Source organism: Suncus etruscus, chromosome 2 (assembly GCF_024139225.1).
Source record: "Suncus etruscus isolate mSunEtr1 chromosome 2, mSunEtr1.pri.cur, whole genome shotgun sequence".
Taxonomy (NCBI): Eukaryota; Metazoa; Chordata; class Mammalia; order Eulipotyphla; family Soricidae; genus Suncus; species Suncus etruscus.
In genome coordinates, this window is record NC_064849.1 from 138,004,132 (window position 1) to 138,028,445 (window position 24,314).

The 24,314-nt window shown below is 35.5% G+C and overlaps 1 protein-coding gene and 1 non-coding gene across 7 annotated transcripts in view; one reads left to right on the forward strand and one right to left on the reverse strand.

Annotated features, from left to right (window-relative positions):
* Positions 1 to 24,314, reverse strand: part of SSBP2 (single stranded DNA binding protein 2) — a 282,705-nt gene that overhangs the window by 240,808 nt on the left and 17,583 nt on the right. The gene's annotated exons all lie outside the window — the stretch shown is intronic.
* Positions 6,896 to 7,002, forward strand: LOC126003098 (U6 spliceosomal RNA). Its single transcript, XR_007493640.1, has one exon. It is a non-coding gene; the product is annotated as a U6 spliceosomal RNA (small nuclear RNA).

Sequence of the window (24,314 nt, forward strand, 5' to 3'; positions counted from 1 at the left end):
CCTCCAAATAAAACCTGTTCTTAATTCACTTATCTTGCCCCAACCCCTTGAAATTTTTTTCAGTGAGGGAAGGCTGTGGACCCAAAAGACCTGGCTGGGTATGGTCTAGGATTGACTTGGTTTTTCTTGCCAGAGAGAGGCCTACAGTCCTCAAAGCTGCAGATTTCTCCTTCCCACTTCACATAAGTCATCTGGAGACCTCCACCACCATCAGCAGCAATACATATTTTACATATTTTATTGGAGATTTCATCGTAAACTGCAAAAGACTGACTATGGCAGTTGAAGTATCTATCCCTACGTAACAGGAAATAGGATTAAAAAAATAGTAGACAATGCAGTTTTCCTTTGCAAGCCTCACAGAACTATTAGGCACTCCTTAAACAATGCTTACTTCTCTGATAAAATACATAAAAAAGATTGGTAAAGTTGAGTCATAATATTTAGAAATACTAATTATAATAAGTATATGCTCAGATAAATTTGTCAGCCAGATATTGTTAATATTTTACTGAACTGCCTTTGAATAATTTTACTTAATAAACATTCTTGTATGTAGATTTTTAATCAAATGAGCTCATGCTGAATATGTAAATTTCCTAATTTACTTCAATTAACATTTCCAGATATCCTTAAACAGTGTTTAAATACATCATAATACTCTACCTTATCTTCCATCTTCACATGTGAAGCCATATTTCTATTTACTTTGCATAGATACTTAAATTTCTCCTCTCAATCTTTTACCCTCTATTTATGCCTTTTTCCCTCATTTCCTTCCCATCTCTACCATGTGAAAACCTTCTTCCCAACCCTTCAGCACTGGCATTTTTCAGGATTTCATCCTTCATTTTCTTTCATCACTCAGAGTGACTTCAATCACAATACTGGGGTAAATGACAATTGAAAGAGTCCTATTAATTCTGTCTTTTGTTTTGTTTTTTGGGCCACATCCAGTGGCACTCAGGGGTTACTCCTGCCTCTGCACTCAGAAATCACTCCTGACAGGCTCGGGAACCATATGGGATGCCAGGGATTGAACCCATCCTGGCCATCTGTGTGCAAGGCCATTGCCCTACCACTGTACTATCAATCCAGCCCCTTAATTCTGTATTTTAAATATAATATTTCCAACATCTCCACCATGATCTAACCCAGGCTATCATTATAATCAGCCTAGAATTCCAAATGAGCTCCGAATTTCTACTTACGTTTCTTGCAAAGCATTCTGCATGCAAAAAACAAAACGGTTCTCTAATAATCAAATCTAACCTCATATAGCACTCTACTTAAAAATCTTTTAATATAACTCACTGTTGTTTTAAAATAAATTTCAAAATGTTTTCTGCCTGCATGTCCCTACACAATATAGGCCTTGCCAACTTCTTTAGCCTCATTTCACACCATTCTGGTTCAGTCAGTTCCCACCACTCAGACTTTCAGTTTTTTGAACATATGTGGATGCTCTTGCCTTGGGGCCTGAACACACACTGTTTCCTCTGCCTCTTCTCCACCTTCAATTCCTTATCTCTTATTCATCCTAAAGGAAATCATCAAGGTGCTCATTTTGTTCTATTAAAAACAATGCCCTTTGGAGATGGGCAGCACATATACACAAGACAGACAGCATTTTAATAAAAGAATGTGTCATTTTCTGCTTTATGTTGGGATCCCATGGTAATACAAGCTGTCAGGAAACAGTGTTCAAAGCTGGTAGCTCAGCACCTGACAAAGTAAAGACAATATGTAAGCTCCTAATCTGATGTTTTCTACAGCATCTACAAAATGGTAAACTGCTACTTTTAATTGAGTAAAACCAAAGCCCAGACCTACTAAGTTTTCTCTTAGCAATTCACAGACCATTGGGATCAAATATATGGTATCTCAGCTACTGAAAATTACCACCCACTTCTTTCATAACCATTTTAATCAAGCACAGTATATGAAAAGCCATTTCCCTCACCAAATTCAACTTATCATTTCATGACTTTTCACTTTATTTTTACTGCTCCATTTTTTGGTACCCAACCAACTATGTTCCATGATCCTACTTAAATCTTCATTTAGCATTTATTCTACATATTACCAAAAATAGAATCATCTTCAAGTATATTGTCTCTTCAACCATAAGATATAAACCCACAACCAAGCCATCCACAAAGTTTACCTAAAAGTATCTAAATCAATCACTGAAGAGTAAACTCTTTTATATAAGCCTCTGGATGCTCTGGATGAGAATGTGGTTCCCATCATTCATTTGTAAATACTTGGTTCTGATAATACTTTCACACCTTCCACAGACATTAAGTAAATAATATTACATTTTTGAAAAAGGCAAGAAAACAAGATAAGCTTATAGTGGCACATTATGAACAAGGAAATAAATCTTGAGGAATTTAAATAAAACGGGGGTGGGGGATAGTGCAACTATCAGTTTTTTCATAGTGACAAAGTATGAATAATAAGCCATTGAATGGCACAGAATTCGAAAGGGCTGACTAAAATAAATAGTAAAAGACAGTAAAAAGCAAAAAAAAAAAAAAAAACCCTACATATAAATTGAAAGGAAAAAAGATAACCATGGTAAATTTTGAAAACAGGAAAAGCAGTGTAGGAAACTCAGTCTGGCCCTCAAGCAGCATTCACATATTATTCTCCTGCTGAATGCAGGTTTCTCTAGTGAGAAATCTTAGGAAAAAAAATTCCCCATATTCAAAGAAAAATAACTGAATTGTTGGAAATTAGAAACTAGTGGAGGAAGAAGGATTCACTGAGGAACTTTGAGCTGATGCCCTTTAGTAGTTAAATTCATTAAAACAACTGATAATATACATTTTATGTTCAGATATTCTCAGAAGTATCATGTAAGAAAAGGAAAATATGTCAACCTGTCATTGTTCAATGAGATAAAATTCTTAGAGGAATGTATGTAAGAAATGCACTGCCTTGGGTTTTCCACTAATAAGTAACTACAAACAATGCCATAGCAAATAAGTCTATTGCTAATTTAATGCGTCTCCATTTTTCCTATTGTATATTATGAATAAAGGCAGGAATATATGCATATATATATTGGTTTTGGGGGCCACACCCAGGTTACCCCTGGCTAGGCGCTCAGAAATCACTCTTGGCTTGGGGGACCATATGGGATGCCAGGGGATCAAACCACAGACCACCCAAGGCACGCACTGGCAAGGCAGATGCCTTAGCACTCTGTGCCACCACTCCAGCCCCCAAAGCAGTAATATATTTTTAACAGTGTCATTCACTTTGCTTTTCATTAAATATGTACTTGTTTATTCCTCCAGCATCTTGTGAAACATCCTTATTTATATTAACCACACAGGTCACCACAGGTTTTAGAACAGAATACAAAGTTAAATTACTGCTGCTGAAGTCCAGGGGTTGTTTCAGGCTCCTTAGCAGAGGTAGTGAAGTACCTTCTGCAGCACTTAGGGGCTATTGGTAGACTCCCTCTTGAGTGGGTAAAACCCAACTCTTCTTCTTCAAGAGGTATCGCTGACAATCTCCTCCATTTCCACCACACCAACTCCCATTTCCAAGAACTTAGGCTGATTCCAAAGAAGGAGGAGCAAATGTCTATTTTTGTCCAGCAGGGTCAGTTACTTTTCTCCAAAGTGATGTCCTCCACTTACTCCTCAACTCTCACAAGGGGATGGAAAGGTACAAAGAAAAGAATTAAAACAGATCGTCACCAATAATAATTGTAGACACCACAGGTGTCAAGAGCTTTTTTACACATTTTAACCAAGGGCTGGGGTGGCAACTGAGCCAAATTTGGTCACGGTAATTCCAGGAGGAAGCTGGGTCTGTAATTTGGGAGATTTTTTTAATAATAATTTATTTATTTTAGCACCATGGTTACAAACATGTTCATAATTGGGTTTCAGCCATAAAATGCACACACACACACACCCTTCACTAGTGCAACTCTCCTGCTACAATGTTTTAAATTTCCCCAGGAGTTGTTTATCTTGGGTACACTAAGATGACAGATAAGATGGAGGACTCTGCCACAGATAGAAGCACCAGACCAGTCAGGAGGCCAAAGAAGCTGGGAAAGGATGAGCACAGGCCCTGAGGCGGGTTTTCTCAAAAAGGCAAAGAGAGCAGCCAGGAGGACAATACTAATACTATATTATTCTAAATAATGTCAGCAAGGCTCTGGGGTTAGGAATTTCCACCTTGTCTGCAGGGATTTCCACCAGTCTTCTAGGCTGAAACTGGGAAAGAAACAATAAAGATGAGTAAGAGATCCCACAAGGTTGGTTTGCATATGAAAGGCACATTCAGAAGGAGCAATCTCTAGGAATCTGGCTAACTCTAGGAATTAAGCAGACCTGGGAGGGGCAGTAGATCCAACCAGCTTGGCTTTAAGAAGTCAGATTATCATATACTATGGAAAAATTTTTTAATATGATTCATACACTTCAGACTGCATTTCTGGGCACATCTAGATTGCTGTTCTTTCATCAACTGTGCCAACAGTGTCCTTTTTCAACTCCTGAATTTTCCTAAACTTTCTGCCTCCTTGAAGCACTAAGGTCTAGACCACAAATATTGGTTACTGCCTTATGTCACCTCAAATGGTCTTCCTGTTTCATTCATCTCCTTTCAAATGGCGTCAATCTGACATAGCCTCCGAAGCAGCACAACTGACCGAATCAGTCAGAACACTAAAGCTTCAGGTAGTAAGAGGCAGATGAAAACTTTTCAAGCTAGACTGTGAGCTACTGCTCAGTTATTTGCATACATTTTCAGCAAAAGGACCAAAGGCACAATGCCTCAGGATTACAAAGACCACAGGCACTAGTGTTTATCTAGAAGAAAGTAAGAGTGGCTGAGGTGATAAATACCAACCCCCACCCCACATCTAAACTTCTGAACAAAATTCGATTCTATAGCCATGCACTCTTAGAATTCACAACTTGGGTTTAGCCACTAATAAACAAAATATTTAGCTATAGAGAAATAAAATCTCTAAATAAAATTTTTAACGAATAAGACGTATTCACTGGCAAACTATTCAAAGTACTGCCCTATTATATTATTTATACATTGCCCTTTTAATCCATGTAACAGTGAAACTAGAGGTTAGAGAGATAGCTTCAGGGACTGATGCTATCTTTTCAGGGTGTAGTCCCTAAGAATCACTGGGTATGGCCCAAAAACCAAAGTATAAATAAAAGTAAAACTATGATGTCTGTTTAAAATGCACATCAAATACAATTGGTGACGACGAGAGGTTTTCTCTTTGCTGTACTGTTTTCAAAAGCACAGGAGACAGAACAGCAACATGTTCATGACCCAGGTTTGATTCTCAGCACCAAATGATCCCCAGAACATCTGTAGGGGTGTAGGGGTAGCTCTGAAGACTTACAGTTTCACTTGCATCACAGAGCCTGAGCAATATCACATCCAGAGACCCTTGTATTAAACTGAGGGCTTGGTCACTCACTAATCACTAATGGAATCCTAGGTTCCCTTGAGGACCACCTGGGAGGCCCCAAAACAAAATATAAAACAAATTAACGAGCCAAGGGGATAGCTCAAGTGATTAGAAGACATAACAGGAATGTATGAGGACCTGAGTTCAATTTCCAACATGGACCCTGGTGGTAACATATCATTAGCTCCAGCACTAGAACTATCAGGCCCACTTGTCCAGTTAAGCATGACCAGTAGTGGCCCCTAGGGGGCCCAGAATTACTCAGGGGTGGTTCCTTAGACTGAATGAATAAAAACTAAATGAGTGAAAAATGAAACAGCTGCACGGGCAAGCTCAGTTCTTCATCCTCAAGTGGAATTTATCAACCAGCTTAATACCATTTTCAGGGATTTTATGAAAACTCACAGTAGGAAACCTATATTCTGCCAGTTACTAATCAGATTTGGATGGATACCACAAAAAATATTAAAATTTCCACACGATGGGGTTAGTCACAGCAATAGAACACAGTAATTTAATCCCTATGCTTCATAATATGTCATCTATTTAATCCTACTAGAACAAAGTTGGAGAACCACAGAACTAAAAATATTCCCTAGTATCTTTCTTAATATCCAGAGAACCCTTCCAACTCAATCAGTAGGCAAGGCAAAGAATCAAAATCTTCAATAGATCACAGATAGTTAGGGTATTTTTGTTTCCTGAAACATTTTGTCTGACTTCATTATAGGGATCAAAGTCCTTAATGAAAACAAAATAAAACATTACCAGACTCACTGATAAAACACAAAAAAAGTGGAGGTTGTGGTGGGCAAGGACTGTCTCAATAGAAAAGCACTTGGCTTGCATGTGCTCTGGAATCAATTCTCAGTGCCGCCCACTCCTCTACATAAAGGACAATTGGGGCAGCAAAATGATTTTATTCCATGAATATCACTTCTTTAATAGTGCTTTTAGACTCCCTGAGGCTCTAATCCTACCCAGATCCATGTCTACCCTGATTTAAAGCTAGGGTCTACACAGAGGGAAAAAGCTTTTCTAGCCCTGAGTTCTCTACACTGCTGACAAATTAAAGCATACATTCAAAATATTTACTGCACAAATACTAAATGCCAACTCTTTTGTAATTAGCTAGAATTTTCTAATATTACCAAAGAGTGATAGAAAATAAAACAAATCAAGTTACGTTTATTAGCTGGCCTAACTCATGTTGGAAATTAAATATTAAAAACTAGAAGAAACTGAATAATAATTGTGATATAGAAGCAGAATAGGCATTATTCTTGAAGAAGTAATCTTAATTCTAATGGCAGCAATCAGAAGTTAGTAACTATATATCTTAAGATTGTAGCAATGAGGAAACAATGCTAGTCACTAATTACAGCTCTAAACTAGAATCTCATTTCTTTAAACTTTTGTACCCTCGTGCTCGCTTCGGCAGCACATATACTAAAATTGGAACGATACAGAGAAGATTAGCATGGCCCCTGCGCAAGAATGACACGCAAATTCGTGAAGCGTTCCATATTTAAAAAAAAAAAAAAAACTTTTGTACCCTCAACCTGTGATATAATAAGATAAATCTACAAAGTAGGTTTCAACACTGTAAATATACATAAAAGCCCACTATAACAGAATGGACTGTGAACACCTGTATTCCAGTGTACATGCATCATTATAATATCAAGATAACTGCATTTCACATATTTTTAAATGTTCAGGTCGAATGATCACTTTCCCGAGTTTTCTAGCAAGGGTCAAATTTTTTGTAAAAATTCATGACATTCTTTTAGTATCTTTCTAATAACACTATGTGTATTCATTTTTAATTATGTGTATAAAACATAGTATAAAAATAGGGAATTTTTAAATTTTTCTAATTTAATAAAATAAACAAACTTATCTTTCAGTGTTCAGTCACTTAAAGAAAAGGGGTTATCCTGAATAACAGAAAGTTTCTATACTGGCTACAAATGAGTTAAAACCTTGTTTAAGATTATAGAATTTCTCAAATTGTTGCATATTATCATATATACATAGTGATCTGTCTTGAGAAATATTTTGGTTTTCTGGAAGAGAAAATTTCATAATGATCAGTTAGGTATAAACATAGAAAATAATTATCAAAAATTGCAGTATATGGAGCTGGAGCAGTGGCGCAGTGGTAGAACATTTGCCTTGCATGCAGATAACCTAGGATGGATCACGGTTCAATCCCCTGGCATTTCATATGGTCCCCCAAGCCAAGAGTGATTTCTGAGCGCATAGCCAGGAGTAACTCCTGAGGGTCACAGGATGTGACCAAAAAAAAAAAAAAAACCAAAAAAAAATATAGCAGTATATAATGACATCTTCTAATTGTAGTCCTTTCAAAGTCAGAGGACTTTATGCTCAGATCATGATTATACCCAATTATTGGTATGCAAGGTATAGACAGAGCAGTTTAGAGTTTACATGAGATACAGACTCTGTAAACTGAGGGTATGTATAACAGTGGATGCCAGAAGTTATTCAGAGTTAGCAAGAAGTTTTTCTTTCTCAAATAAAGCATTAACCCAAGTATAGGCATAATTCCCAGTTTTCAATTAAACTGTCTAAAACGCATTTTCCAGACACCTTAAATATAATATCAGGAATATATTTACAAATCTTCCTGTCTACTTGGGCCATCAATACTTATAAATGACAATAACTGAGCAACATTTCATGCATATATACCTCAGATGTCATATCATAAACTGTGAATTATTCTATACAGTTTTATACAGACTACAACCATCATCACGGTACATGTCTTTAGAATGACTTAGAGAAGGCACTATATGAGGAATTTTATAAGTAGCTGTTTATCTTCTGTTCTTACTACATTCATTTTTCTCAAGTTGAAAGAGTATTTATCCAACAATCCCACACTTTTATTTCTTCTATCTTCTCTATGCTCCTCTGAAGATAGTACTACTTGCTTCTAACACAACTGCTATCATCACTAAACAAAACTCTTATCACTGTTACTCTCTCCCTCTTCTCTGCTGTCTCAGATCAACTGCCTATCTATGCAAATGCAAAAACCAGTCATTAAAACAGACTAAAAGGTAATGAAAGTATATATTTATTTAAAATAATTGATAGATATTTGAAAAAATCATCAAAACTAATTTTGAATAATTGTTGAGTTTTACAAAAATCTTGCTCAACTGTTATTAGTTGCACTAAATATATAGATTAGGAAAAATTGGTACCTTTATAATATTAATTCATATTACTAATAACTCATATACTGATATTAATATTACTTTACTCACATTCATATAGTAAGAGATCAGTTTTATTATAGTAATTTATACAGTTTTTTATATTTATTTATACAGTTTTTACATTACTTTACGTTTTTTAGATAAGCTACTTGATTGTATTTGTTGCTAGGGTGAATGCTAAGTCCATTTTTAAAAATAGGGAGTACATTTCTCATTAGACTTTAGTACCTAAATAAGTTTAGGTCCGATATATAGATAACAATATATAGAAATATATGTGTCTATATGTAATGATACAGACATGAGAAAAAATTAATAAAAATTAAAATAGACACCAGGTCAATGAAAAAATTTTAAAAATTGTATGTGGTAAGATTGGGCTAGAAACCAGCAAGAAAAATAAACAGTGCTTCTGTTCTACAGGAGGAAAAATATATCAAACTCCATACCTCATCATATCTAGAGAGAGGTAAATTCCTGAGAAGTTCAAAACCCAAATATAAATATAAAATTATAAAGCAAATGGAAGTAAATATAGGAAGATTTGTAATGAGAGAATGAAAAGGATGTTTTTAGACCAGAATAACACAAAATAAAATGTGTAGACATATGTGTTAGAATGAAACAATTTAATCATTTGAGCACTAAGGATATCTTATCACAGAAAGACTCCAAAGACAAAAGTAACAAATTATATGACAATGCCTAAAATCAAGGAGTCTTCATGTCTAAATATTCATCAACTCTTATTGAGATAGGAAAATTAACAAACTACTCTAACAGTCAATTCACACTAATTCACTAAGAAAATACTTATTTCCATATAATTGTTGATATTATTACTTATATTAGAAATTATTATCAATTATCATATTACAGCTATATACTCTATTATATATAATACATTATATTATCATATTGTTACATTACTAATATATGATAATGTAGTCTATGTTAAATATAGATTATATATTATCAATGATCAATATTGATTATTTGACTGTCAATATTATCATATTAAGTATATACATTTAAATGCTAGAGACAGATATATACAAAACGGATCCTTAAATAAAATATCTGAGCAAAAGAAATAAATAATAAATTAATACATGTTTGTTGTGGCATATACTATCAAAAAAGCAGAGCAAAGAATGTGATGATTATACTCTTTTAGATAGGATGACCAAGGAAAAAGAGGGGGTATGATATTAGGCAAGACCTAAATAAAGTGAGTCAGCTGACAAAGGAAATAACAGATTCAGTTGGGCTGTAGCAATAGCTATCTTACTATAGTAAGTAGTAATAGTTATGCTTAAATTGGAAGCTCAATATAATAAATAGGCACACACAATGATAGCCAACCTCACAAATAATTAGAAAAATGAAAAATTGTTAGTCAGTAGTAGTTTCTTTATTTGTATCTCTACTATACAATGATACCCTTAGAATTAGAAACTATATTCATCTGTTTAACATTAACTTGTTCCTGGGGCTGGAGCGATGGTGCTAGAGGTAAGGCATCTTCCTTGAAAGCGCTAGCCTAGGACAGACTGCAGTTCGATCCCCCAGCATCCCATATAGTACCCCCCAAGCCAGAAGCGACTTCTGAGCGCATAGCCAGGAGCAACCCCTGAGTGTCAATGGGTGTAGCCCAAAACAAAAACAACAACAAAACATCAACTTGTTTCTAATGCATGAGATGGTCTTTCAATTTTTGAGTAAATAAAATAAACATTAGAAGATAATTGAATATTAACTAAAGACAAAACTGCAAGCCTAACAGGACATATTTTGTTTAAAAGCTCTGAAATAGAGAAGTAATCATTTAAGTAATGATATATTGTTTTATGAACATCAGACCACCTCAAGAATAATGTAAGAGAAGACCGATAAATGATAATATTGGAGAGAAAAATACTAATCCTCTTATTTATAACTAGAAAGAGTATAATGTGATATTAGCATTCTGGAAAGCAAGTTTACAGCACATGGTGAAATTATGTGTGTTTATAATCTATGAACCAGAGTTCTTACTCTGGAAGTTAAGAGTTCCTTCAAAAGTCCTTAAGAGTTTGTGTATGATCAGGAAAATCTAAGTGATGTTTGCAGTCATAGGCAGATAGATACAGGCAATCCAGATGACTATTATCAAACCTGAGGTATAAGATGTGGCACACAAATTATAAAAAACCTGAAGCAGTTACAAGTTTATATATTCACAGGTTCAAACAGATAGCCCCTATATTTAAGCAATGAGCATTGAAATAAAGAAAAAAATGTTTTAGGCTTGTTCTTTAAGCCCTTGTTCTCCTGGTTCTCTGTTTCTTTGTTTGCTTATTTCCTCCTTGGAAAAACATGTATTCTCTTGAATACAATTTCCTCCCTTTCCTCACATCTTTCTAAATAAGTTTCAATAAAAATCTTCTTGTGGGCCCGGAGAGATAGCATGGAGGTAAGGCATTTGCCTTTCATGCAGGAGGTCATCGGTTTGAATCCCGGGGTCCCATATGGTCCCCAGTGCCTGCCAGGAGCAATTTCTGAGCCTGGAGCCAGAATAACCCCTGAGCACTGCCGGGTGTGACCCAAAAAAAAATAATCATTCTTGTATAACAATAAAAGAAAAGTTAGACTTGCTATGAAATGATATAATTTGTTGAGGGAAGACTGTAGGGATTCTAACTCCAAAGACTGAGGTGTTAGAAATATTTATTTAGCAAGGTTTGTAATGGGTTAGTAACTGCTCCTAGTAACAAAGCATCAATTCTCATCATAGGGTTTTGCTACAAAATTATCACCTCATTTGTATCCGCTTGAAAACTTCTATCATAAAAGTGTTGAATAAAAAAGATGTATTGCAGAATACTGTTTATGCAAAATATAAATACATATATAAAACATTATACATTATACATATATTTAAACTTAAACATTTCCCAAAATATCAAATACCTATATAATTAAGAAAAATCATAATTGAAGATAAATATGAACAATTTTAAATTAAATAAAGCAAGAGAAGAGCTTTTTACTTGCCAAACGTGGTATTACCTATTATCTAAGCAAAATTTCCAGACTACTCAAGCATTGATATAGGAAACAGAAAAATAAAAGTTAATTAAATATAGAAATAAATATAAAATAAAATATAAATAAGAAATACAAGTTAATTAAACATGTTTCACTTAACATCAGGGAAGAAAACATAAGCAAATATTAAGGGTTTTGGGATTACAGAAGAGGTATTTAAATTTGACCTGGGAGGAGGAGATATTCCTGCTCCACCTCAGCCATATTAAACCCAGTGAATCTGGTTCACCAAGATTGGGTGGAAGGTCAATCATTCAACTTCCATTTCACAGGGAGAATGAGTAGAGGACAGTATGTGAAGTTACTACATTCTAAATTTCACAAATCAGCTTGTAAAAGAAATATAATTCAAGCCCAAGGTAAGAACTACTGTTCTTATTCCCTATTCTACTACTGCTGCACAATTCTAATTAAAAATGTGAATACTATTACTGTAATGGACTTTATAAAATATTACTTTGTCCCATAATGAGACTACTCTTAAAAACCACAGAGCAAAGACAAAATAAAGCAATTCTCTAGATTATATGCCTCTATACCCTCCCCAATCATCCTCATCAAATTTTTCATATTATCTCCTAGACTACTCTCTCTTTTTTTTTTTTTTTTTGTTTTTGGGCCACACCCGGCGGTGCTCAGGGGTTATTCCTGGCTATCAGCTCAGAAATAGCTCCTGGCAGGCACGAGGGACCATATGGGACACCGGGATTCGAACCAACCACCTTTGGTCCGGGATCAGCTGCTTGCAAGGCAAACACCGCTGTGCTATCTCTTTGGGCCCTAGACTCCTCTCTTTTATATTTACTTGTATCCTATATGTCCTAGAAGGTACAGTGTTCAGAACACTTTTAAACTCATGTCCCATAGCTACTTAAAGAAGCTTTCCTGATGACTTCAGCACACACCTTTTCTTTCTTTAATTTCTTTTCGCTTACTCTCTACACCATTCAATTAGCACCTATTACAGTAACACCTCATTTATCCAACATCATTGGGAAATAAAAGTGTTCATCAGAAGCGATTTTTCCAGACAACTTAAGCATTAATTTAGGAAACAGAAAAGTAGAGTGAAACTAATTTAGAGAGTAGCAAAATAGAGTGATAGTGACTTTAGTTACACATAAACCTTGGTTCAAATTTCAGTTCTGTCACTAAGAAGCTTTATGTGTCAATTAACTTCACAAAGTTGTTATGGGTATTAAAGAAATTACATGTTAAAAAAAAAAAAAACAGGACAATAGTACAATGAGTAGGGTATCTGCTTTGCATGTGAATGATCTGAGTCCAATCCCCAGCATCTCAGATTGTCTCCTCGAATGGTCTAAGTGCAGAGCCCAGAAGTAACCCCTGTGCACCACTAGGTGTGACCCAAAAAAATTGCATGTAAAGAAACTGGTAAAGCATTCTTTAAATCATGGCTCCAACTGCACCAATTTTTTTGTTCTTGTTTTGGTTTGGGATTTGGTTTGGGGGTCACATCCAGCACTGCTCACGGATTCCTCCTGGTAGTGTCTAGAAATCAGTCCTGGTAGTAGCCAGGGGACCAACTGGGATGCTGGGGATTAAATTTTGGTTAGCCACAAGCCAGGCAAACACCTTACCCATTGTACTATCCTTCAACTAGTCTCAAAAGCATCTAACCATGCCAACTTTTATGTCCTCAAGCAAAATCATTTTTATAGTGACACTCATCAAATATATGGACATAGCAATTTTTCTCAGATAATGGTAAATTTAATACCTCTTGATAATCCATTCAACATTTACTGATTCAGTAAACATCAATTCAGTAAAGCTAAAAGATATACAACTAATATATAAAAATTATTCATACACAATTACAAAGAATTTTAAAATCCCAATTATAATATCATCAAATAGTCTAAGTACATCAGAGTAAACTTGACCATGGAGGTGACAGATAGGTACTCTGAAAACTAAAAGATATTGTTGAACAGAACTGAAGATAAATAAATAGAAAGATATTCCAAATTCATAGATTGGGTAAAATAATATTGTTAAAATGCCCATAACATGCTTAAAAACCAACTTACAGTATCAATGCATCCTTATCAAAATTTCAATAACATTTTTCATAGAACTTTTTAAAACCACTAAAATTTTCATAAAACCATAAAGATTTGATAGTCAAAGCAATAGTCTTTTTTTTTAAACCTGCCCCTAAAGCAGGTTTTTTCTTAAGAAAAAAATTGGTTACATTTCATGCTTTTTAATTTCAAGCTCTATTACCAAACTATAGTGACCAAAACTGTTTGGTGTTGGCATAAAATCAGAGGCCAGATCAGTATAATTATTGGGGGGGAGGGTCCACACCCGGTAGTGCTCAGTTGTTACTCCTGGCTCCACGCTCAGAAATCACTCCTGGCAGGCACGGGAGACCTTATGGGATGCCAGGATTTGAACCAATGACCTTCTGCATGAAAGACAAAAGCCCTACTTCCATGCTATCTCTCCGGCCCCCAGATCAGTATAATTATTAAAAACACATCACAGAAATAAATTCATATAGTTTACTTTATGAATTTATGAAGAGGCCAAATTATATTATGAAAAAAGGATAGTCTCAATAAATAATACTGGGAAAACTGGAGACACAGGACAAAAAAATAAACTAGACCCCATCTTATACCACATATAGATTTCAATTCAAAATGAAGATTTGGTATGTAAGACTTAAAAGCACACTATCATAGAAAAAATATGTGGCTTCTAACATCAGTACTGACAGCAATATATTTTTTCCCAAAATTTAATACAAAGCCTTAGAAAAGCAAAAGTTAGCGAGTAAAGGCTAGAGAGATAGTCCAAGGGTGGGGTTAGGTACTTGCTTTGCTTATGACTGACCTCAGTTCAATTCCTAGCACTGCAAATGGTCTCTCAAACACTCCCGCCAAAAATCATCCCTAAACACAGAGCGAGGAGTAAACCCTGGGTACCAAAGTGGCTTAAAAATAAAAATAAAGGGGCTGGAGAGATAGCATGGAGGTAAAGCGTTTGCCTTTCATGCAAGAGGTCATCGGTTCAAATCCCAGCATCCCATATGGTCCCCTGTGCCTGCCAGGAGCAATTTCTGAGCATGGAGAAAGAAGTGGGATTCCATCAGACTAGAAATTTCTTCTTACCAAAAGAAACAATCAACAAAATGAAAAGGTGATCTCCTATACTGGAGACAATATTTATAAGTCATATATGATAAGGGGTTAATAATATACAAAACAACATATATGCTCAATAGAAACAATTCAACTTAAAATGGGCTGGGGTTCGGGAAGATGGCTCAAAAACTAGAATATATGCTTTGCATGTGGAAGTCCTGTTTTGATTCCTAGTACTATGAAGTACACTCCTCATCAATTCCAGCATTACCTACAAGGAGCAAACCTGTAGCACCATTAGATGTGCCCTCCTCCCCATATAACTTAATGGACAGAATAAATGGCCAAAAGGCACATGAAATAGAGTTCAAATATTGACTACTAGGGAAATGTAACTCCAAACCACTAATAGAATTTCTTTTGCCAAAAAAGGTAAATGTTTTAGCAAGGATGGAGAGAAAAGATAACCCTATATTCTGTTCATGGGAATGTATATTGGAGCAGCCATTAGGAAACTAGTTTAGTGGTTCCTTGAAAAATTAAAAACAGACCACACCATATCATCCATAAATTCAAAGGAAATGAAAGCAAATGCTCAACGTAATATCTGTAGCCCCATCCATATTCTCTGTATCATTAGCACAAGTAGTCAAACTAGGAAAACCATCTAAGTGCCATGAATAAATAAAAGAACTTTTAGCCCCTAAGCATCTGCTGGATGTGGCCCCAAAACAAACAACTGGGAAGCCACTACAGGCCATAAAATATGCACTCAGATTTGGGCCATCCCTTCTGTCATAGAGAATCTACTTTAGATAGGGAGTCAGAGAGGGTCTCAGAAATATATTAGATTTGGGACAAGGGCAATGGCGCTAGAGGTAAGACATCTGCCTTGCAAGCGCTCGCCTAGGATGAACCGCGGTTCCATCCCCGGCATCCCATATGGTCCCCCAAGCCAGTAGCAATTTCTGAGCACATAGCCAGGAGTAATCCCTGAGCATCATTGGTGTGGCACAAAAAATTTTTAGAAATGAATTAGATTAAAAAAAAAAGTCAGTCATGGAAAATAACTGGAAGAGGACTTCTAATAGAGGGAAAACATGTACAAAGTCCTGAAATATATATATATATATATATAGTTTTTAACTATTATATCAAGATCTATAGGAAATCAGTGGAGACTATGAGTGAAGGAAAATATCAAGGGATGAGTCTAGAGAATTAGATAAGGATCCAGATCAACAGCAAGAACTAAGGAATAAGGAGTTTGAATTTCACTCTAAATAGGGAGTAACATAAAAAGATAAAAATATAAGTACACAAGGATTTTATAAAGTAAACTCTTTTCATTGTTTTGTGTTATAAACATTGACAAAGTTGACTTAAAGCTTACAAACCAAAATCAAAGCAGCAACATTATAGAATATAACAATTTTCAGAATTTTGTTAAAAAGAGTAGGTGGCACTTAAAAAAACACCTCTTGTATTCCAGTATGCAAAAACATAAATAATGCAGCAACAATACAATGAAATCATTTCTTATTATATCTCTTCAGTTCTTTTTTAAAAAAGAATATGAAACATCGATCTAGAACAGCAGCCTAAAATCTAAACATTTTGGTCCTAGTTTTTCAGTATCAACCTCTGCTTTGTTAAGATGTAGATGATGCCTGACATGTGTACCATGTACACTAGTAGAATAAGAGAAAGGTGGTGAATATGGGAAGGGGATCAACTAGATTGCAAAACAAAGCTACATCATTTTTATCTTTTATAATAAATTCTGGTTGCTTGACTGATGTCCAAATCATATTGAAATATTAAAGACTCAAGCATAATTAATTTTTGAAAATAGCCAGGCCAATTTGCCGACTGGCAGATGTCATATCAAAGAAACTCAACACACTCACTCAATACCTATTGTATTTAGGATTTTATACAATGCTAAAGCCAACTGAAAAAAAAATAATAAATTTGGTGCTTTTGATGGTGGTGTGTGTGTGGGGGGGTCTGGGCCATACCGTACTGTGCTCAAGGGATCATGCAAGTCCAGGCATGAAATTAGGATTGGCCTAGATTCTATCTATCTCTCTTTCTCTAAATTTGGTGCTTAATGGAAAATACAGTTTATAGTTTAGTTGCTTATAAATATAAAAAAAGTCGATGATTTTAAAAGAGTAAAAAAATCTACACTCCTAGATTTCTTAATACAAATTGCTAAAAATTACATTTTATAAATTAACACATTTATATTATATCTGCCCTTAAACAGTCCGATGGAACTAGCCTATCTTAAAGTTCTCTTTCAAAAGTTAAAACTATTTTGTAGACAGGGGTTCTCAAGAAGGCAATATAAATTTGTACAGTCTTCAAGGTAACAGTGAAAAACAGAGATCAAATAAAGATAGAGAGAAATAACCAAAAAAGACTTAATAGTTTTGTGTAGAGCAGGAAGTTGTATAAATAGTGAATAGAAATAGGTAGGCATAAATAATGAAAGAATGAATGAGTATAAATTAGATAGTAAAAGACCAAATACAGTCCAAAGATGAACTAATGAATATTATTTGTGTGTGTGTGTGTGTGTGTGTGTGTGTGTGTGTGGTTTTTGGGTCACACCCGGCAGTGTTCAGGGTTATTCCTGGCTCCAGGCTCAGAAATTGCTCCTGGCAGGCACGGGGGACCATATGGTACGCCGGGATTCGAACCGATGACTTCCTGCATGAAAGGCAAACGCCTTACCTCCATGCTATCTCTCCGGCCCCTAATGAATATTATTAACGACTCTCTACACTTACTCTTAAACAAATAGACAACAATAATGGTAAAAGAGACGATCTTTCATTTAAATTCTAAAGATATGATTCAATACTATCAATCACTTTTTTATTAAGAAAAATAAAGCATAACAAGTTTAGTACATAAAAATACAAAAAGTAGTGCTTGAGAGATAGCATGGAGGTCGGGTATTTGTCTTGATTGCAGAAGGACTATGGTTCAAATCCTAGCATCCCATATGGTCCCCCAAGCCTGCCAGGAGCAATTTCTGAGCTTAGAGTCAGGAGTAACCCCTGAGTGCTGCCAGGTGTGATTCCCCCAAAAAATACAAAAAGTAAATCTAGAAAGACATGATAGAAACACAGAAGTTGTTTCCAGTGATTGGTGGCTTTTTTTTTAGGTGAGATGATATGTTTCGATTCTGGTTACTCAAAAAGGCATCACAAATAATAGATATCATAAAAAAAAAGGAACTCATCATATACACAGATTTTACTATTTTAAAACAAGTGTTTTTTACTACCGTTACTGAAAAACCAGCTACAATGTAACTATAGATTTTTGTTTTAATTTTTGTTAAATATTTAGGTATTATGATTTACAAAATTATTCATAGTTGAATTTTTGACATATAATGTTGCAACAGCAATCCCACTACCAGAGTTAAAGAAATTTTACATAGTCAAGAGTATATTTAGAATTCTAAAATTAATCAATTTTACATGAATTTTCTCTCTATTGAAAGGTAATTCTTACTAAAGAGTAAGCACCTTAAATATTTATTTCCTATTACCATAATTTTTCTTTCTTTTAGTTTTTCATCATTGCTAGTATTTTAAAAAAACTCCAATCTGAAGTAGGGAAAGAAAATGATTTTAATAGTTCAGTCCAAATTTAAATAGAAACCCAGTTTCCTCCTAAGTTGTAAAATATCAGTAGTTTCATTTTGGATAGATATAAACCAAAATAATAAATAATTTATATCCCACTATCCTCACCAAAAATTCATATTTTAAAGAAAAATAAGATCATTTCTAAAATTTCTTATTGAAGAAAAATTTAAATTAACCACCAATCATTTTTAAATATACAGTTCAAGTAGTATTAAGTATATTTATATTTTTGTGAAGTATCTCTAGAACTTTTGAGGGGGGTGAGAGATAGGATTTTGGAGCCATATCCAGTGACATGCAGGGTTAATTCTGGCTCCGAACACAGGAATTATTCCTGGCAGTATTCAGGGGATCATCTGGGATGCTGGGGACCAAACCTGGGTCCCCAGGTGCAAGACAGGTATAGTTCCAGACCCGAGAGAGAAGAGAGAGAAACACTTATACCCATTAGAAACTAATCAATGAGAAAACTGGGTTCAGATATGGACCAAAATTCAGAAATATATGGCCCTGTGCTTTTCTTTTAGGTTCTTTGTCTACACATATCATCATCTACCTTACTCAGACTACAAGATAATGAGTGAAGTCAGCTGAGGAGTATTATAAAGATCAGGTAGATAGTTCAAAGGGTAAGGCCTGAGTGAGACCCAAGGTTGATCCCAGGCACCTCATGGCTCACCAGAACTGCCAAAGGTATAGCTCTGGTGACAGCCAGTACTTTGGGGGACCTGACTAGCCCCGTATCACCAACCTGAACCTGATACACTAAACATAAGAGTGGCTCCAGTGACCCAAACATAGCTAGAAAGTCCGTCCGTATGTATGTGTGTATATAAAAACTATGCATGCTATATTTTATTAAGAAATTATATTAACTCCATGTTTTTTCAGATGACAAGAAATACACAAAATAATAACTATTTTTCCCACAAAGTAGAATTACTGCCATCAAAAATAGTTATAAAAGTAGTTTTAATAATGTAGGGCATTAAAACACTGGAATTAAAACTGGTTCCAAAGGACAGTCTTTGATTACTTTAAGTCAAATTAAAATTATCTTTTTTTGTTGTTTTTTATGCCACATGTTGTTCAGGGGTTAATCCTGGCTCTGCAATCAGAAATTGCTCCAGCAGGCTCAGGGGATCATATGGCATGCCATGGATCGAACTCTACTCCGTCCCAGATCATCTGCATGCAAGGCAAATGCCCTACCACTATGCTATCACTCGTTCCCAAAATTATCTCTAATATCATCTACTATATAGATAAGATGTACCTTAAAATGGTACAACAAAAGTAGAAAACAACAGAACCATAATGTATATTTATTAACAAAAGTATGAAAATATTAATGGCACATGGCATTAAGTAATTGGACTCAAACGTTTTTCTTAATTTTTTATTCTCAATTTCTTTTTTTATGTTATTTATTATTGGTTTTGGGGGCCACACCCAGTGTTGCTCAGGGGTTACTCCAGGCTCTGCACTCAGAAATAGCCCCTGGCAGGCTAGGGAACCATATGGCATGCCAAGAATCAAACTGGGTCCCTCCTGGGTCTGCTACATGCAAGGCAAATTTCCCACCCCTTATTTTCAATTTCTTTTTGTTGTTGGTTTTTTGGTTTTTGGTTTTTGGTTTTGGGTCACACCCGGCGGTGCTCAGGGGTTACTCCTGGCTGTCTGCTCAGAAATAGCTCCTGGTAGGCACGGAGGACCATATGGGACACCGGGATTCGAACTAACCACCTTAGGTTCTGGATCAGCTGCTTGCAAGGCAAACACCGCTGTGCTATTTCTCCAGGCCCTTATTCTCAATTTCTAAATATAAAAACTGATTTGCTCAAAGAGATGGTACAGAGGCTAAGGCATTTGCTTGCATGATTCAAGTGTGGTTCCTGGTACTTCCTATGATACCCCTAAGCACTGCTAGGAATGATTCCTGAACATGGGGGTAGCCATTGAGGAGGTAGCTAAGGGATGCTACTGAGCACTACCAGGTATGACAAAAATAAATAAATAAACATATAAATATTAAATGTGTGATTCTATTTAACATGCGATAGTAATTTATAATCCATAATATGGACAAAAACTTCAATACAAGTCTATATTAAAAATCGTCTTTATGACAAAAAGCACAATAGCTCTTCGTGTAATGTCTTATTTCAGTGTTATTTCATTACAATGTTAAGAAAAAATTGGTTAAGGCTACTGTCAATGAAGAGTTGGCATGTTCTCTTCATATATAGTTACTGCAATTCCTCCCCATCACAGCCAAAATGCTGAAGTTCACTGTATGCTTAAATTGGCACCATTTGAGTGAGTGTGGGTACACATGTGACTGCACATAGACATCTTGTCCAAAACTGGTTTCACATGTATTCCCACCATGTCAGATCCTGTGCTAAAATTAGGCAGAGGGGTGTTGGAGAATGAATGAATGAATGAATACAAACTGTTGCTTAATAGCTAGGTCAAAATTTAGAAATTTGATGTTTTTGTGATCAGAAATATACCATAAAAACTTTAATTCTCAAGTTAATTTTGCTTCATTATTTGAAAGCTGAAGTCTCAGATTTCAAGACATGGGGCATGTTAAATAAATACTTACTGTAACAATAATTGACAGCCTGGAATCTAACATATATAGTAATAGTAAAACCAATGGAGTGTGAATTTACTCTTAACATTTAGTAAATATGTTTTTAATGTTTTAAGTCAAACTGCTTTGCATTCACATGATCAATTTTTATCACTCTTCATCAAGATTAATTGCTATCTCTCAAATTTAATTCTTCAAACTAAACTGAATTATAACCTACCAGAAGAAATGGTGATTTGCTTGTTTTCCTGTTTTGATGCTTTTTATAAGAACTTCCCTTTTTACAAGTACAATAAATTACATATGCAAATAAATAAATAAAAGTCAAGTAAGCAATGCTCATTCTTACTTTTATGTGGTGCTAATGGTCCTTTGGAACTTATTTACTTTGAGTTCCTACATAAGAAATCATCACTAAAGGTAAGACTTAAGTTTGATATAGCTCCACTGGTCTTTTTCACCCTTTCTAATAAATATATTTTATAAAGAGACCTCACTCCTTCAGTTACTTTAAGTAGTCAGTGCATTCATTATTGCTGGATAAGTGACCACTTGGCATTTTAGACAAAAAATAAAAGAACATAAACATAAACAATAAATATCTTATTTCTACCTGTCAAAAAGTTAAATGAGCAATTCTCTCACTATTATAAATAAAGAATTCTTAGAAAATACTTTTTGGGTGATACACCCAGTGCTCAGAGTTTACTCTCCTCACTCTGTGCTCAGAAATCACTCCTGGCATGCTCAGGGACCTATGGGATGCCAGGGATAAAACCCAGGCCAGCCATGTGCACGGCAAATGCCCTACCCATTGTGTAGCTCTCACTCAGGCCCTTTAGAAAATACTTTTATATTAGAAGATATTCTAACTTAAATAACTTCAGAAGATTTAAATTTTTGGGGTTTTTTTGTTTTTTTTTTTGTTTTTTTTTTTGTTTGTTTGTTTTTGGGCCACACCCGTTTGATGCTCAGGGGTTACTCCTGGCTATGTGCTCAGAAATCGCCCCTGGCTTGGGGGGACCATATGGGACGCCGGGGGATGGAACCACGGTCCGTTCCTTGGCTAGCGCTTGTAAGGCAGACACCTTACCTCTAGCGCCACCTTCCCGGCCCCTTAAAATTTTTTTTTTTTTTTTTTTTTTTTTTTTGGTTTTTGGGCCACACCCGGTAACGCTCAGGGGTTACTCCTGGCTATGCGCTCAGAAGTTGCTCCTGGCTTAGGGGACCATATGGGACGCCAGGGGATCGAACCGCGGTCCGTCCAAGGCTAGCGCAGGCAAGGCAGGCACCTTACCTCTTGCGCCACCGCCCAGCCCCAGAAGATTTAAATTTTTAAAATGTTCTAAATGACTTATTAGATATTATAGTCTTTTCAGCAAATGAAAATGACCCAAATCCTCTAATGATACATAAAGATTTTATCAAGCTCATTTAATGTCAATTAAAGATTTGAAGCTATTATCTGCCCTATCAAAGGAAAGGCCAAAATATTTTAATACATAAATGTTGCAGTTATCCAGAAATATACTTAATAGAGACCAGAAAAAAAATGTTTACACTGTATCACAAATATGTTTTGCTTAAAGTTAAAGCACAGAAGAAAAAAGTTTCTAGAAAATGGTACTGAGTAACCAGCGAGATGCCTTCCGCTTTTCATGTGAGAGCCAGGGTTCAAACCAAAACGTTTCAGAATCCCTGGAGCACTATCTAGCACGACAAGGGCAAGAGTTAAGAATGGTACTGGACAAAGTAGATACTCACTTGCAAAAAATTAATGAGGTCTAAACAGATAGTAAAAGAGGTAAGGAGAATTTTATACCTGCAGTATATATGGTCCCAGCCAAGAATATTTGAGCACAGAGTCAGTGGTTAGTCCTAGGCACATGATATGACCCCAAAACAAAACAATATAAAAATAAACAAAATAAATAATTTGTGGGGCAGGCCTGTGACTCATTCATAAGTTCTTGGGTTTAGTCCTCTATACTATGAAAGAAAAATGCTGCATATTTTATTGCATTATACAAAACACATTTTGAAAAAACTATATTTGATATCATTTATTTATATCATTTGCTTTCCTCTGAGCTAAAATGTTGCCTATTACAAATAATTAAAATATCAATCTGTGTGCTTTATGATATCCAAGTAAAATGAAATCAGTATTTTTTGACATCTAGATTACTTATTTTCTATTTTCAAGATGGTAGAAAGTAAATTCTGAAAGGAAATTACTTCCTTGCTTGAAACTGTCCTCCATTCTTAGTCTGGCTTTCAAGAATTAGTGATTGCTTATCTCTGTAGTCTTCCTACCCCTCACCCCCAAACCCGAAACACACACATTATTCAACCTTCAGTTTCTAGAAAGGATTCTAGTCTCTTTCACTTCAAGAATCCTCCCAAAGTATTAATGACTCATTCCCTTCACCCTCAGCCCCCTCTTTCCTCTGTAGTCATGGTGGGCCAGACTTGCTCATGCTCAGGTCCTCACTGTCAAGTAAGGAATGGGCAGAGAGCGGGATATCCTAAGGGTAATCCATGAGGGAATGAAGCAAATTATTTTAAACCTTTTGTTTAAACTTTTGCTTTTGAGGACAGGTTTCCTTGGAATTTAGAAATGATAACTTCTTACAAATGTAATTAATGTTTTATTCCTTGTCCCTTTTCTATCTAAAAGTCAAGATGTTTTGATATCAATTTTCTTATTAATAATAATAAAAAATATACATTCATGTATAATATAGGTAGGTCATAGAGCTACTTTCATTTTACCTATATGTATATAAAATTTTTTCTACTTCAGGGCTGAAGGGATAGCACAGCGGTAGAGTGTTTGCCTTGCACGTGCCAACCCTGACAGACCTCGGTTCCATTCTCGGCAACCCATGTGGTCCCCCAAGCCTACCAGGATTGATTTCTGAGCACGGAGCCAGGAGTAACTCCTGAGCACCCAAAAACTCCCCCCCCCAATTTTTTCTACTGTTATTAAAGAATAAAAAGTATTTTTGGGGACAGGGAGATGGCTCACTGAGCTACAGTGCATTCTTTACAATGCAGTAGCCCCAATGTTCAATGCCTGAAGCTACGTGGGCCTAGCATTCTGCTTAA